Genomic DNA, 18,408 nt, shown 5'->3' with positions numbered 1-18,408 from the left:
GATCAATTTTGGGAGATTCATGTTGAGGAGTGCCCTCTACTTCCACGAATTTGAGATAGACTGGAACCTTTTACGCGCTATGGCTAAGCGATGGAACCCCCACCTTCATATATTCCATATGGGGTATATGCATTTGTGCCCCACTCACGAGGATTTTTGTGGCATCATGAGGATATCCACTTCAGGACCTCTAGTCAGGCCCTCATTGAAGACCGGATATTCTGGTGAACTCGCCACAGGACTAAACATTTCCAAGGAAGAAGCCAAGGCCTTAGTTCATAACGGGAGATTAGACTTAGTACCTTTGCTGGGTCCATATCGCTCCCGCAGCCACCCTATCAATGTAAAACCTGAAGCCTGGCGAGCTACTAGAGATTATCGATTGTGCTTAGGAATCCTAGCCCAATACATGCTAACCTCCAATAGTGATGGTCAAACTATCCCTGAGTCCTTCATAGATATAGCCTCATAACTCTCAAGGAAAGCCAACCCAGTACCTCTCATCCTAGCTGAAACTTTCTCAGGTTTAGATGCCATAAAAAATGGTGAGCGGGAAAGCTTCAAAGGAAACCCCTACTTACTCTATATGTGGCTTTGTGATCGTCTCAAAATCGTAAAGGTTCCCTCAAACCTCGAATATGGGCCAAAACACTTTTCCAAGAGAAACCTGTTAGTGCGTCACAACTCACTCAAAGCTTGGAGCAAATGGTTAGACTCTCGCCTTGCCTGTCATATTGGTTTTAGGTGTCCTTGGTGGATGACTGATCCCCCTGTTCTAGGAACCAAAGGATCATACTATGTACGTCTGATTGGTTTAGAAGAAACATCTTTTTACCATCCTAATCTGATCCCAGAACAATATGACGTACCTACAGAGTTATCTTTACCTCAGCACAAAGCCTTCTTTCCCCCCGAGCCATTGACTGAAAAGTTAGTACACCTCATTGAGAAAGCTTGAAACAGGCGCACCTTAGGGTATCCAGACGGGCCAACAGAACTCAAAGAGCTAGTTGTTAGAGCCAAGAGGGTCAAGCCTGACAGCAATCCTGATGACCGTCAAGACAAAGCCAAGCGTCCATGTAAAAATAGTTCAAGTCAAATTTGTTGAAAGATGTTTTTAATAAGACATTTAAGACATTTATTTGTCAATCATTTTCAATAAAGTTATTTTTCTTTCAAACAAATATTGATTTCTTCTTTGAATGTTCATTATGTGAATGGATTAATCAATGGATTGATGTACAAACCTCAATGAAATGATTCCTTAAAATGTTATCAAGAGGGTAATACTGAAATTAACTAAATTTACCTTTGATGGGGTCATATAGGATTATCATTGCGCCCAAACTCAAGCGTCCACCTCCTAGTTGGAGTCGTAAGTCCAGTCGGTTAGAACGAGTTATGTTTCAGAGAACTTTATCAGGATCAGCATTACGCTGGCTAATGTCTCAAGATCCAGTTACTGTGGGCACCTGGGAGAGCATGTCAAAGACTTTCTGGCATCAGTACAAGCACAGTACCGAGATTGAGACCTCAAGAAGGGATTTGGAAGCAACTAAGTAGAGAAATGGGGAGACATTTACTGATTTCATTGGTCGTTGGAGGGCCAAGGCTGCCCAAATGTGGGATAGACCGTCAGAGAAAGAACAAGTAGCGATTATCCTAAAGAACCTCTCGCAAGGATATGCTCAACACTTAGTGGCCCAATATCTCCCTACTTTCGAGTCATTGTTACAAGCCGGAAGCCAACTCGAGGATGCATTTGCCTCTGGGATTCTCTTTAACCCCTCAGATAACAAGCTTAAGAAACCCTATGTTTCTAAACCTAGCACCAACCATGTCTACATAGCCAACACATCAGCTACCCCAGCTCAACCCCCAATCCGAACTAATAACTAGACTCACCCAAGTCAACCTCGAACTCCGCGTCAATTTACCAATCTAGGGATGAGTCTCATTGTAGCTTTTCACAAATTGGTGAAAAAAGGGCTTCTTACCCTTATCCAACCCCGACCTCTACCTAATCCCTTGCCAGCTGGACACAATTCTAACTTGTTCTACGAGTTCCATCAAAACTCTGGCCATCACACGGATCGATGTATTACCTTACGCCATGCTATTCAAAACCTGATAGACAACAAAAAGGTCACAATCCCTAGCCCACCGAATGTCACCAGTAATCCACTACCTACCTATCAACCCCCACCAACTTTGAATATGGTTTCTCACACACCATTACCATTCGACCCTATCTCTCTTATCCATCCCATCCAAGGCAAACCGCCTAGTTACCCCTTGCCGGGATAGCCTTCACTGATGAGGTTTTCACCACAAATTGTGAACCATTTGATTTAATCTCAGATGATACATATTGTTTATCCCCGCCTCGATACAGTAGTACCGCATTCACCAGTTACTTGTTGGCTCAGATGAACTTGAAAAGTCCTGTAACTTTGACAGATGAAGATCCATACTTGTTGACTGAAGAAGATGAGCCCTACTCTCTCTCTTGTGATGAAGTTAGGCATATGACTCGAGGGGGAAGAGTTTTTAAGCCACAAGAACTTTGTGTTGATAATCCGGTAGCCCTGGCAAGAAAAGAAAGAGAAGATCTTATCATAGAAAATATTGAAGAAGATAACTCCGTGATCAAGCAATTGAAGAAATCAGGAACCAACATCTCAGTCTGGTGTTTACTTATGGCTTCTAATGCCCATAGGGAGACTGTTCTCAAAGCATTAAGTACAACCCAAGTCTCTCTTGACACTTCTCCAGATCAGCTGGCCAACATAGTAGGGGCGACCTATGTGAAAAATATCTTATCCTTCTCGGACTCCGATCTCCCAAAGGAAGGAGCAAACCACACTAAGCCATTGCACATCACAGTTGACTGTAACGGGATGAGGGTACCTCTGGTATTGATCGATAATGGGAGTGCATTGGATGTTTGCCCTTTGAAGACCGCCACTTGCCTTGGGTTTAAAATTGAAGATCTCAAGCCCACTAATCAAGAGGTTAGGGCCTATGATAACACTAAAAGGGACTTACTGGGAATTCTACACCTTCGATTGTCCACGGGCATAGCTGAATTTCTGGCAGAATTTCAGGTCATAGACATCCAGTCCTCCTTTAATCTGTTATTAGGAGGACCGTGGCTACACCAAATCAAAGTCATACCTTCCACGCTACACCAGAAGGTCAAGTTTATCAGAGATGGGCTAGTGATCACTCTCTATGGAGATGCTGAAATTGTAGGGATCATAAATAGTACTGAAGCTAAGGATGAGCCGCTGCTTGAGATTCAGCCAGAACAACAGCGAGTAGAGCTCAGTGGGTTCGAGTTTGAGAAAATATACTCAGTCCAATGGGATCAAGCCATGAAAGAATATTTTCCAATGGAAAATACTTCTAACTGCAATATGGCCAATATATTCAAGAAAATGAGATTTTTCCCTGGTATGGGCTTAGGTCGCAGGCAACAAGGTATTAAAGAGGCACCAGTGATTAAAGAGGTCATCGGCACATTCGGACTAGGATATAAGTCTACTAATGAAGATTGGGCCCAATACTGGAAGACAAAGCGAGACAAGGCAATTGCGAAAAGGCAAAGACGCACTACGGATCTCATCAAAATGAAGCCTTATCGTAAGACCCTTAATGGCTATTTCATGAAGGAAGGAGAAGATTTCTGTTACTGTGGGTTCCCCGAGCCATTCATTGACCACATCACAGGTACTCGTCTGCCGGGGTTTGAGATTTTCATTGGTATGAATTGGCCTGAAGAGAAAGCAAACACAGAAGCTGAAGAGAAGAAAATTGAAGACTGACAGTTCGATCTAGACTCCCTCAACATCGATCAGTTATTCATTGAAGATCACAGTGTCTTGGTGTTGTCAACTGAGAAGGGGATCCCAAATACTCAGTCTGCAATCAAACCTGCTGTAGGGTGTCTTTCCAGCTATCATGTAATTAGTCTTGTATTGCATGTCAAGACTGGGTCTGTCAGTCCCCTTAGTCCTGTTCAGTCTGACATGCCAGATGAGTCATTTATTTCTGCTGAGTCAAGTAAGTCCATTATTTCTGCTAAGTTAAGTGAGTCTGTCAAGTCGGCAATGAGTCCTGTTACCCCATCTCCTTTTAATGAAATGAAAGAAATTCTTGATTACCCCGAGCGCAATAATAATTTAACTAATAATCTAACTTCAGAGGGAGAATCTTTTGACGAAGAACCTCCCCACGAGATAATCAAATTAGTTGAACAAGAAAATGAACGTCGGGCTCAACCTCCAATGGAGGAAGTAGAGGTTATCAATCTCGGAACAAAAGAAAGTCCTCAAGAGATTCGGATTGGGATCACATCATCCCCCGATGAACGCAAAGGGATAGTAGACTTGCTCAGAAAGTTCAAAGACGTGTTCACGTGGTCTTACGAGGATATGCCGGGAATAAGCGCAGACATTGTTCAACATCGGATTCCGTTATATGCAGATGCTCGACCCATTAAACAGAAACTTCGACGTATGAAGCCGGAATGGACTCTGAAAATAAAAGAAGAAGTTACGAAGTAGATTAACGCTGGATTCTTGGAAGTAGTAGAATATCCTGAGTGGATTGCCAATGTCGTCCTGGTGCCGAAGAAAGATGGAAAAGTCAGGATGTGTGTGGACTTTAGAGATCTAAACAAAACAAGCCTAAAGGATAGTTTTCCTTTACCACACATAGACGTTCTAGTAGATAGTACAGCAGGGCACGCTTTATTGTCCTTCATGGATGGTTTTTCGGGGTACAATCAGATAAAAATGGATCCTCGAGATATGCAAAAGACATCATTTATCACACAGTGGGGAACTTTTTGCTACAAGGTTATGCCTTTTGGTCTGAAGAATGCCGGAGCCACTTATCAAAGAGCAGCCACGACTCTACTACATGACATGATACACCAGGAAGTTGAAGTCTATGTAGACGATATGATAGTCAAGTCCAAAGAACGACTGGGGCATGTTGCTGCGTTAGAAAAATTTCTCACAAGGATTCAAAAGCACAAACTCCGCCTCAACCCGCAGAAATGTGTGTTTGGAGTAACTTCTGGAAAATTGTTGGGATTTGTGGTCAGTCAAAGAGGGATTGAAGTAGACCCTGTGAAGATTAAAGCCATCCAAGAGATGCCACCTCCAAAAACCGAAAAGGAAATTTCTAGATTTTTTAGGCAGAATCCAGTATGTCAGCAGATTCATCCCTCAACTCACCAACGTCTGCGAACCTATTTTCAAGCTTCTCAAGAAAAATGAACCAACAGTTTGGAATGAGCAATGTCAAAAGGCCTTCGACCAAGTCAAGGAGTATCTATTGAACCTGCCTATTTTGGTTCCACCCACACTGGGTGAACCACTTCTTCTTTATCTGTTAGTCACAGAAGAAGCTATGGGATGCATGTTGGCACAGTATGACAAAGATACTCGCAAAGAAAGGGCTATCTACTACATCAGTAAGAAGATGTTAGAGTATGAACGAAAGTATTCAGCCTTAGAAAAAACTTGTTTGGCACTAGTATGGGCTACTCAGAGACTTCGACACTATATGCTATCTCACTCAATTATCTTGTTATCCCGGATGGATCCTCTCAAGTATCTTTTCGAGAAATCGACACTGACAGGGAGAACCGCACGATGGTTATTGTTGTTATCAGAGTTTGACATCACGCACGTTACACAGAAATCTATCAAGGGGAGAGCTGTGGCAGAATACTTAGCAGATTACCCGGTAGTAGAAGAAACAAGGCCTATTGATCAGTTTCCAGATGAGAATATCTTACATGTTGAAGAAGAGCCTCAGAACCAAACATGGCAGTTGTATTTCGTGGAGCCGCCAATCAGAATGGGTATGGAATAGGGGCAGTCATGTTTTCTCCGGAAGGATGTCACGTTTCGATTGCTATTAAGTTAGCTTTCTCTAATACCAATAACACAGCTGAATAAGAGGCATGCATTGCTGGACTTGAAGCTGCGTTGAATCTGGGCATTACAGAAATCGAAGTCTTTGGGGATTCAGCCTTCGTCATACACCAGTCATCGGAAGAATGGAAGACTAGGGACGAAAAACTGAAGCCTTATCATGCGTATTTGTTAAACTTAGTGAGTAAGTTTGAAGCTATTCTGTTCCAACACGTGTCAAGGGAAGATAATAGATTTGCTGACTCGTTAGCCACTCTATCTTCAATGATCCATTTACCCCCTGGCATGGAATTGAGGCCGATCATTGTTGAAGTCATAGACAAACCTGCATATTGTTGTCAGATCAATATTGCTACTCGACTACCCGATGGAAAGCCGTGGTACACAGATATTAAAAAGGTGTTGGAAAAACAAGAATTTCCAGAAGAAGCATCGAGGAAGGAACGACAAACCCTTTTAAGATTAGCATCTCAATTCATCCTGTGTGCAGTAAGTTTGTACAAAAGGTCTTATGATGGGATTCATTTGTCGTGCGTCGATGAAGATCAAGTTGAACAGATAATGGTTGAACTACATTCAGGAGAATGCGGCCCTCACATGAGTGGGAAAATGTTAGTTAAGAAAATTATGAGACAAGGGTACTACTGGCCTACGATGGAAACAGATTGTCATCACATGGTCAAGACCTGCCACAAATGCCAAATACATGCAAATCTCATTCGTGTGCCACCTTCTCGATTAGTTGGTCTGACTTCACCATGGCCATTCTCAGTTTGGGGAATCGACATTATTGGTAAAATATCGCCTAAAGCATCAAATGGGCATGAATACATTTTGGTTGCTATCGATTATTTTACTAAGTGGGTCGAAGTTGCGTCTTATGCTGTCCTCACTGCATCTCGATGTGCAAAATTTATCCAAACGAACATCATTAGCCGGTACGGGGTAGCTTCAGAACTGATTTCTGACAACGGGTCACATTTCAAAGCTGAGGTTATTACTTTGTGTTCAAAGTTTAAAATCTCACACCACAAATCATCTCCTTACCGCCCTCAAACTAATGGAGCAGTCAAAGCAGCTAATAAGAATCTTAAAACTATCATAAAGAAAATGTGTCAATCACATCGAGATTGGTCTGAAAAACTACCATTTGCACTATGGGCATATCGAACTTCAATTCGATCCTCTACTAGAGCTACTCCCTACTCCTTAGTGTATGGCATGGAAGCAGTCTTGCCAGTTGAAATGGAAATTCCATCTCTGAGGGTCTTGTTGGAAAGTCAGTTGTCAGAAACAGATTGGGTTCGCCAGCGGTATGAAGAATTGAATTTGATTGAAGAAAAACGACTGAGAGCTTTGTATCACGTGCAAGCTTATCAAAGAAGAGTTGCCCGTGCATTTGATAAAAAGATCAAGGTTCGTCACTTACAAGTCGGGGATTTAGTACTCAAAGAGAATCGGGCACCTATCTTTGACCCTAGAGGGAAGTTCAAACCAAATTGGGGAGGTCCGTACATCATCAAGGAGATACTACTAGGAAAAGCTGTCAGGCTTCAAGATCATGATGGAATCGAGTTACCAGAACCAACCAACCTTGACCAAATCAAACGGTACTACATTTAAGGAGGCCATTTTTGGCCGAATCAATTTTCTTATTACCTAATTCTTTATCTCCTTTCTCAACCCCTTTGCAACCTGTTCAAAAAGAGAAAAATTGTGCCTTTTATTTCTTAGCCTGATCACCTAACCTAGGGGAGGGAAAATCCGAACTACGTTTTGGTCTGATCCCAAAAATTTGGGGTACGTAGGCAACCTGAGAAGTTACTTCAGGCCCGACCACACCAAAATAAAAAAAATAGATTCCCCGACAAAGAAAAAGTCTAAAAAGCAAAATTCAAAAGAATGGGGAAGAAAATTTATGAAAAAATTTTAAATGAAATGCCACACAAGGGGCATTTGGGTTTTTGAGCCTCAAAATTCCTTTCTTTTTATGCCTAGTCCCAAGCCTACCTATAAAAGTCCTCCTAAGTACCGTGTGAAAAAGTCAAGGAGGGTAGCGAAGCATGATCAGACAGTGATTCTAGAACTTCAGAGGAGAAGAAAAAAATAAAAAAATAAAAAATGAAGAAGCTTGCTAAGTTGAAAACCCGGAAATGGCGACTTAGGCAAAAATTAAGGCAAGCTCGCAAAGTTGAAAATCTGAAAGGACAACTTTGGCAACAATCAGAGCCAAGAAAAAAAAAAGTTCGCTAGATCGAAAACCTGAAAAGGCGATCTAGGCAAAAGTTAGAGCAAGCTCGGTAGATTGAAAACCTGGAAAGGCGATCTAGGCAAAAGTTAGAACAATAAAAAATAAAAATAAAAAAAATAAAAATAAAAAACAAAAGAAAATCCCAAGCTGAGAGCAGTTCGAGCTAAAACATCAGAAGTCCGAATAATCAAGTTCAATACTCAGCTTAAACCAGGCATAGACTCAGAAGCTACAAGTACCTTGTCTACGATCGATCTGAAAATTCTTACTTCCCCAAATGAACCAATAGAGAGAAGGGTGAATTCTATGATGAGTCTCAAAAGGAAATATTTTGTTCTCTTGAGCCTGACTCAAAATCTTCAATAAAATTAATCAAAATTAAAAGTTGGATCTTTATTGCGCTTGTGATAATCAAATATTTCAAACCTTCATACAAGGGGCATTTTTCTTTTTCCTCTAAATATATAATTTCCCCCCTTATACCAAGGGCATTTTTTAATGATGTGTTCAATGCCATGTTTATTGTCATACTAGGGACATTTTGTTTTTGAACAATGTTAATCCTAAAAGATAATGAGAACTCCAAACTTAAGGTTACCCTCTTGATAGCAGTTTTTTCGAAAAACTCTTGAGGTTCAAACACATGCATTTTAGATCTCACATAGGAGATAGGGCATCCATTCTGTCCTAGATCTATTCATTCCCGGATTCAACCCCTCTTTTCCAGATTTCATTTTCATTCATTATTTCCCAGATTTATTCCTTCATTCTCAGTTTTACTCAGCCAGATGCCAAGGGTTTTCTTGGAACTATGCTCAGATGCCGCCGAGGGTTTTCTCGGAACTATGCTCAGATGCCGCCAAGGGTTTTCTTGGAACTATGCTCAGATGCCGCCAAGGGTTTTCTTGGAATTATGCTCAGATGCCGCCGAGGGTTTTCTCAGAATCAGATGCCGCCGAGGGTTTTCTCGGAACTATGCTCAGATGCCGCCAAGGATTTTCTTGGAATTATGCTTAGATGCCGCCGAGGGTTTTCTCGGAACTATGCTCAGATGCCACCAAGGGTTTTCTTGGAATTATGCTCGGATGCCGCCAAGGGTTTTCTTGGAATTATGCTCAGATGCCGCCGAGGGTTTTCTCGGAACTATGCTCAGATGCCGCCAAGGGTTTTCTTGGAATTATGCTCAGATGCCACCGAGGGTTTTCTCGAAACTATGCTCAGATGCCGCCAAAGGTTTTCTTAGAATTATGCTCAGATACCGCCGAGGGTTTTCTCGGAACTATGCTCAGATGCCGCCAAGGGTTTTCTTGGAATTATGCTCAGATGTCGCCAAGGGTTTTCTTGGAATTATGCTCAGATGCCGCCGAAGGTTTTCTCGGAATTATGCTCAGATGCCGCCAAGGGTTTTCTTGGAATTATGCTCAGTTTATGCTCAGTGCTTAGATTTGACTCATTTCCAACTCAAACTCTTTGAAATCTATCTCAGATTTTGAGCCCACACACTTGCACAGTTGTTACATCAGTCAAGGAGAATTTTCTAAAATTCAAGGATCTGACACTGCCAGTGAGAGTTCGCGCTTAAGGACCTGACATTTTTCTAGTTCGGAGAGAGTTTTACGCTCAAAGATCCGAATACCCCAACGAATTGCTAAATCAGGCTGCAAAATGAACTGTCACTAGCTTTGGCATTCGGATATCACACTATCTACCAAAATAGATTTGCTATCTAGTTTGCTTCAACCCTCTGCCAAAGAGGGGCATCTGTAGACACCCCATTTTTGCATCCGCCTGATTAATCAAGTTGTCAATCCGATCGCAAAAGTTCCCAATGATGGATGTTTATTCCAGTGCTTTATTTTGTCACCAGATGTGTTTTCAGAAATCCGGATGAGGTATCTTGAACTGAGAAAATCTTAGAAACCACGCTACGCTAGGAAAATACGATCCCAGAAACGTAGAAATCATTATATTGCAGACCAAAAAGAAGCTTTACGATAAGAATCACTAAAAATGACTAAATTACCAAAATACCCCTAACATCAAAACAACCTTAGAGCTTACATTACGCTTAGGAAAATTTGTTCAAATACATAAAACGACAAATCGAAATCAAGTAAACCACTTCGCCAATTTTGACAAAATTCAACAAAATTACGAAAATACCCCTCATAAAATTCACAACCATTTCACACAAAAAAATTTCATAAATGATAAAAACCAACATTCCCATTGAATTCCTTACGAAAAACTGATTCCAAAACATCCTGGAACATAGAAAAACGACTTAAAACGTAAAAAATCCTCTCCGAGGGTAAAATGGTAATTTCACAATTTTAATAATTAAAATTTTCGAAATTAATAAATAAATCATTAAATAATGTAAATTAAAATATTAATAAAATTAATTATAAAATTTAAATCAAAAAATTGATCAATCAGGCTTTCAAGAAAAATTGTTGATGGTTCGCAAGATATTTCTCTAAGACTAAAGATATAATAGAGGGGAGTTCTCCAAAAATTTAACGTCAATCAAGCAAGATTAAAGTCAAGATATTAAAATCAATCAAATAAGACTAAAGTCAAAATTAAAGTCAATTAAGTAAGACTAAAGTCAAGTATTAAAGTCAATCTCATAAGACTAAAGTCAAAACCCTAAATCAAAACCCTAATCTAAACTAATCAAGTCAATCTCATAAGACTAAAGTCAAAACCCTAAATCAAAACCCTAATCTAAACTAATCAAGTCAATCTCATAAGACTAAAGTCAAAACCCTAAGTCAAAACCCTAAAGACTAAGTCCATCTCATGAGACAAAAGTCTAAACCCTAATTGAAACCCTAAAAGAAACCCTAATCAAACCCTAATTCTCCTAAAAAACTTTATAAATAGGAGCCTCCACACCCTATTTTCGTATCAAAGAAAAAACCCTAGAAAAAGTAGGTGAAGAAGCCTCCACAACCTCCCCAAAACCTTAATTTTGGAGCCCCAACTCCTTACCTAACACCCCTACTTCGATTTTAGCCTAAAAAACACCCAAAAACATCCCAAAAATCTACAACAAATTCGAAGCACCCAGATCCAAGAAAGAGATACCTTACCTCGGAGATCAAAAATCAGATCCGGAGATAAAACGAAGTAAGGAATACGGTACAAGGAGCCATTTTCACCAGATCTGAGGGAATAGCACTTTTGCAGATCGTAAGTAAGCTTTTTTCATTATTTTTTAATCTAGGTTTGTCATTAGCGATGTAGATTTATTTTGGATAAGTAGAGACCGGTAATGGCTGGGCGGGGTTGGTACCTAACACCTTCGAACCCCGTAACATGATCCCCGGATTCAGATTTTCTATAGTAGATTAGTTCATTATCCGTTTTAGAGTCAGTTTAGTTCCTAGACCATAATAACTAGGTGGCGACTCCCAAACCTCAAGGGTCAAAAGTGGATCCGCGCACCCCGCGGATCGAGGGCGCTTTCACTATGTCAACATTTATCATTTATTTATGTTATATGTTATTATATGTTATAACACAATTATATTAAATATTTCTTAGTTATTGATTTTATGTTTGTTAAAAAATAATATTATAAAATTTCAACTGAGCAACATAAGTAATAAACTTCCATTAGATTCTTCTACTATTAATCATACTTTAATTACATTAATTCTAAACTATATACTGCTTTTTTCATATAATGAAAATGACCATTATCATTATCCAAAATACCATGTATTTGAGCAGATTCTCGAAAAGTATTATAATGGAATTCCATCTATAGTAAACAAATAATCATATGATATCGGATCCCGTACATGGTTTAAAAGCATTATCAAATAATACCTTTTACCTTCAGATGGATATGCTGCACTAACTTGACCAATCGCATGTTTCGATTTTCTCCTACTCTAACTTTTTGAGGTTTTTTTCCAGATGTAATGTTTAGGAAATTCTTTGTAAAGATATTGTCGAGCATCTTGATCATTGACATTAATATTGAAGAATTCTGTTAGCATCATTCGTGCTATAAGATTTTCACGAAGTAACTGTGTCAAGTTTTTATTTTTCTAATATGTGACAAAATTCTGATTTGGTAGGTGTAATTGCAGAACTGTAATGGATAGGTAAACTTCATTTATATATAACTCATATATTCTCCACTTTGCTTTTGGTGGAGAAACCCACCGAGCATCTTGATAATTTTGAATTTCATCAACCCTTGCCTTAGAACCATTTTAATCTATATATATGGCTATACGATCATGCCCCTTGTAAATGTACTTATATAAGTACTTAATAGCAGATATGCTTGAGCAAACTTCAACGTTTATGTGACAATTATACCTTTAAAGAAGTATGGATTGTAAGGCTCAACCCATCTATTATCGATATACACTTTTCGAACTTCTACTTAACGCCCATTATTTCTTCTTCGATAAATAGGATAAGAATCTTTGACTTCAGTTGTTTCATAAAATGATCTTGGATAATGAAATTTAGATTTTTTTTGTATCATGCAAGAGGAACTCTTCCTCAAATTGTCGCACGAACTATGCATCATTTGCTTTACGACTCTCACATAAAGTACGGGATTCATATCTTGATTTGATATTTCCGTCGTAACAATTTCATCATAATCTGCTGGGGTCAACACCTTATCTGTATTTTCTAAGATAATCAAGAAATAAACATGCGGTAGACCTCTTTTTTTAAATTCAATAACATTAACATGAGCAACAACTTGTCCAAATATCTAATCCTTGAATAATATTTTCTTCAAGTCTTTGATCTTTGATCTAAATACATGAGTTGTTAGATCTGATCTATTGAAAGGTTTTTTGAAGGTCTTTATCTTGAAGTTATATCCTCCTATTCTGGATTGCATGTGATTGTGAGAAAAATGTTAGACTTGCCAAAACGATGTACAAAAACCATTGCATTTAAATATCGCTGATGCATATCACGAGAACCACCAACAAATGAAGTAGGGAACACAACTCTTTTTCCCACGTTATCACCCCTGACTTCACCAATAGTCACACTATCCACTATACCTTGATATAATTCAGAACAAATTTTATCTTGATATTTGTAGTAGAATTCAAGTGTTGTTATCTTGATCTTGATATACATATTAACCACAAATTGTTGAAATAGACGTCCATTGTATAATAATACTATTCTAAGATGATTTCTTATTTGAAATAGGTGGCAATAGTATTCTCTACAAGAGACACATTTGGCAGCTTCTTTGACGGTATCTATAACAGAGACTTGTATTAATTTATTTAGGTAAACATAAGTGAAAATTCAAAATTTAATTATGCTAAAATTCAAAATTTATAATTGGAAATTTTAAAATAGGTACCTAGTTTTTTACATAAGACTTCATCAAAATTTTCAGATATTGGTTGTGTAATATGCGATATTGAAGACTCAGAACATGCATTGTTCTTATTTCCCTTAGACTTGTTTATTCTTTGGTGCCACCTTGTTTTGCCAAGAGGAAACAATAGAGGATATTGTAATGGGTCGTAACAACCATAATATGGTTGTACTTTATATGAATTTCCTCTATGACCATGCACCATTATTTCCCTTGCATATCTCCCCTCTAAATTATTTTTCTCAACCCATAGCGCAGCAACTTGTGAAATAGATGGAGCATTGTAAACACATTGATCTAAACCACAATCTCTTTTGATTATGATTGTATGATCTTCTAACGATGATAGACTCCTTAAACTCCTTAAGAACATAGAATACAGATTCATATCGAGGATTGATATTAATTTTTCTATGATTTGAAGTTTTAAAATTGGAAGATGGTGTGTTCTATTCATAACCTCATTTTCAGTATCATAGAAATATAATTGAAGAAACTTAGCATGTCCATCAGTTGGTATCAAACTGGGTATATAATGAAAGACTTGACCCTGAACTTTGAAAGTATATACACCACCCTTATTGTTGGTCAGTTTTTTGTCTAGTTTAGCACTTATTGATGTGAAAGTGAAAACACTATTATAAGCACGGACAAATTCTTGAAATTCCTTAGATTCATCTATTTGAGAAGTAAACAAGTTGAACAATTCCATAGGTATGAGATTTATATTTAATACCACTTTGCCATTATAACAACAAAATAATGGAGATGCAAATTTCAACTTTATAGCACAACAATATTTACCTCCTTAAACTTTGGTACCATTCTCTTTTTCATGTGTTTGGTATCACCTTCTAAAGAATGTGTAATAATATTTTTATTTTTTGTTGTACTACCTATATACATCTAGAAAAATTGATTAATTTATCTATTATTTATCATTTGTCAATTTTTAAGATTTATTAGGAACATGGATATTATTATACTTAGAATAATATGAGAGTACACCTCGGAAGGGTGTCCTTAGAGAAGAGTTGGACAAGATGATGCTTTGTCTATTCATTGTTAATATATCGTCGTTATTGCGATCAATATTCTGAATTCTTTCACTGGTTCTATAATAATTCATCATCCTTTTCTTTAGTAGTTCAACTCTGCTATGGTCATCCATCCTAGCATTTCGCTGACGAGCTTGAATACGTCGTAACTCTTTTTATATATGCGAATTAAGAGTATTATATCATATGCCATTTGCACTTCGAAAACTATTTGTTACAATATTAGCGTATTGTGAACCAAATAACGTCAAGTTGTTATGAGAAATTTTTATTTAATCTATATCTGAAGATTATTGTAAGTCTGCTGCCCTACCATTTGAATATCTAAGTTGAGAAGTATTGAAGGATATAAATAATTTTCTTGAAAGTATGGGAAAAAAGTTAAAGATTATGATTTGCTAATACTCAACTTGCTAAGCAATGATGGAATCAGTCAATTGAAATATATACAAGATGAAATGGTAGTATTCACACCACCAGATGATCTTCTTGCATGTGACCTTCTTAATTTGGACCAATTGGATGTTTTTACTACTATCATTGCTAGAATCAATCGTAACAAAAGTGATGTCTTCTTTGTTGATGGACCAGACAGGATTGGGATAACTTTCTTATATCGTTCATTACTTGCTCGTGTGAGATCAACTAATAACATTGCTTTAGTTACATCAACATCGGGTGTAACTGCAGGAATTGTGCTTGGGGGTCAAACATCACATTCAAGATTTAAAATACTTTTGATTGTTAATTATTCGAACATGTGTGGCATTCCCAAACAAAGCAGTCGCGTCGAATTAATAAGAGTGACAAAATTAATTATTTGGGATGAGGCTCTTGTGTCAAAGAAACTAGCAATTGAAGCTCTCGATCGTACTTTACAAGATATTATGGACTCACAATTACCTTTTAGAGGTAAGGTACTTATTTTTTGTGAGGATTTCAAGCAAGTTCTTCCTATTGTACGTCGAGCTACAAGAACACAAGCAATAGATTCTAGTTTAGTAAAATCATACTTATGGCCAAAGATGGAAAAAATTCAATTGAAGACAAATATACGTGCTAAAAGTAATGTAGATTTTTATCATTTACTATTACGTATTGGCGACGGCATCGAGGAAACGATTTCTCAAGATGTTATAAAAATTTCAAATGACATATTGATTAAATGTGAAGATGAAGAGAAATCAAAGCATCAACTTATTCATACAATTTTTTCTTCTATACATGAAAATGGTCATTGTTCAAAATATATAATAGAATGAACATTGTTGGCTACAAAGAATGAGTATGTTGATGATCTGAATAATTTGGTTATTAATAATTTTCCCAGCGATGAAGTTATTTACTATAGTTTTGATAGTACTGTAAATGAGACTAATAAGAATTATCAGTTAGAGATTTTGAATGGACTGACACCTAATGGACTCCCATCGCACAAGTTAGTCTTGAAACTCAATTGTCCAATTATGTTATTAAGAAATTTAGATCCATCAAACGGACTTTGCAATAGGACACGCCTGATTTGTCGTAATTTCGAGAAAAATGTTATACATGTAGAAATCGTTGTTGAATAGTACATCGGAAGAGAAGTCTTTCTACCTAGCATTCCATTATATCCAGTGGAAAATGAGTAATATCCTTTCATATTCAAGTGAAAAAAATTTCTAGTCTGATTGGCATTTACTATGATTGTAAACAAATCACAAGGGCAAACTATACCACATATTGGTATATATTTATCAGAGACAGTCTTCTCACATAGACAACTCTATGTGACAATGTCAAGGGGTGTCTCCAGATCAACAATAAGATTTCTTATAAAGTCGTTATCTGCAAATGATGATGAAATGGGATATACAAAAAATATTGTATATACTGAGATATATGAGTAAGCTCAACATTTTATTTAATTGATTACAACCAACGTTATTAATTTTATTAAAATAAATCACATCATAAGAAAAATATATTATGTAGAATGTTAAGAAGCATACTCATAACAAACTATTATTACATGAATTATTTTATTAAATGTTATATTAAATTTTTGAAAATGATGATTGTTTTATTTAATTATTATTATAATTATATTTGTTATTTGCAGGTCATGATGTGTCTAATAATAACAAATCAATAGAGTCAAAGTATCAAATGATTACTTCTTTGAACCAAAATGCAATAAATTGAAATTTGAAGTGTCGCCTTGCACAAGTAGGAGATCCACATCATTATAATAACAAAAATGGATTTGGATCAGTCATGACAGTTATCTTTGTTTATAAAAATGTTAGTAATAATTTTTTTTAAATAAAAAATTATATATAAATATAAAATAATAATTGTATAATTTCTGAATTAACAAGGTGATAGGATCCAGACAACAATGTTCAATGATACAATAGAACATTTTAAATCAAATTTAAAATGTGATAATATTTATTTCATTTCGCATGAAACCATCAAAGTAGCAAATCCAAAATACAACGGTAGGAGTACGAAATTTGAGTTCATTATCGACAGAAAAAATAAATTGAAAGAAATCGATAATGTCGTATAAGATATTTATATGATCAAATATAACTTTATAAAGTTTTCCTCACTGCCAAAGCATTAAACATTTGATTGATTGATAGGTACAAAATTCATACTATCAATTATATATGATGTTTATTCATTTATCTTGATGATCTTAATTGATTGATATATAAATTAACTTTATATTAATTCCTACAACTAAAATATCTCTAATTATATTTTCATATTATAGATATTGTAGGAGTCATCACAGAACTTGGTGAATCAATTAGTATAAAAAAAAAGCTTAATGGATCAAAAGTTCTTCGATGAGAAATCACATTATTGGATTCATTGTAAGATATTATCAATTATTAAAATTTATATGATTTATATTATATTATATTAACATTGAACATATTTTACAAATACTTAAACTAATATTTCTCTTTCTTTTTTCTTTGAACTTCACCATCTCTCGTAATTTTAACATTATGGGAGTAGTTTGATAAAAATTTATGGTGAAAAATTTAATGAAATTATCAGTGAAAATCCTGTAATTGCTGTAACATTGTTGAAAATTCAGAATTTACATGAAGGTTTGTCATAAATTACTATATTTCACTAAATTGTTAATTATATATGATTGAATTTCTTATTAATTAATTCTAAACATTATTATGTATCATACCTAATTATTATTGATATTTTTTTAAAATATATAGGAATCACTCTATCATCCACAAAAAATACAATTGTGGAGATCAATTCTTCAAGAGCAGAAATTGTTGAATTGAGGAACTAGTATCTAATTTATTAAATTTACATATTACATATATATATATATATTATACTATCTTAATATTCAAATAAAAAAATAATACATAATAAGTTTAAAAAAGATTGTCTGAAAAAGAAAAATATTCTTGTTATTTACAAGTTGCTCATCGACCTATCATCAAAATTGAACTAGTAACTTTAATAGATTTATTCACTCTTAATCCAGAAGATACCAATCATGTATGTATAAATTATACAAATAAAATTTTTCTAATTGTTACTATTTACTAAATTATAATAATAATCTTAATAAAATAAATGTTGTTGTGTATGTTGTATTTAAACCTTTATTTCAAGTCAATATAAAAATAATAGAGCTAAATAAGGAACAAGACCCATGGTATATTGCATGTAAAACATGCAATAAAAAGATACAACAAATAATGAAAATTTTTGAATGTTCAAAATGTA

The sequence above is a fragment of the Akebia trifoliata genome, chromosome 5 (genome assembly GCF_017979445.1).
Source record: "Akebia trifoliata isolate Shusen 1 chromosome 5, ASM1797944v1, whole genome shotgun sequence".
NCBI classification, from domain to species: domain Eukaryota; kingdom Viridiplantae; phylum Streptophyta; class Magnoliopsida; order Ranunculales; family Lardizabalaceae; genus Akebia; species Akebia trifoliata.
Note: the sequence above shows the minus strand (reverse complement) of the source record.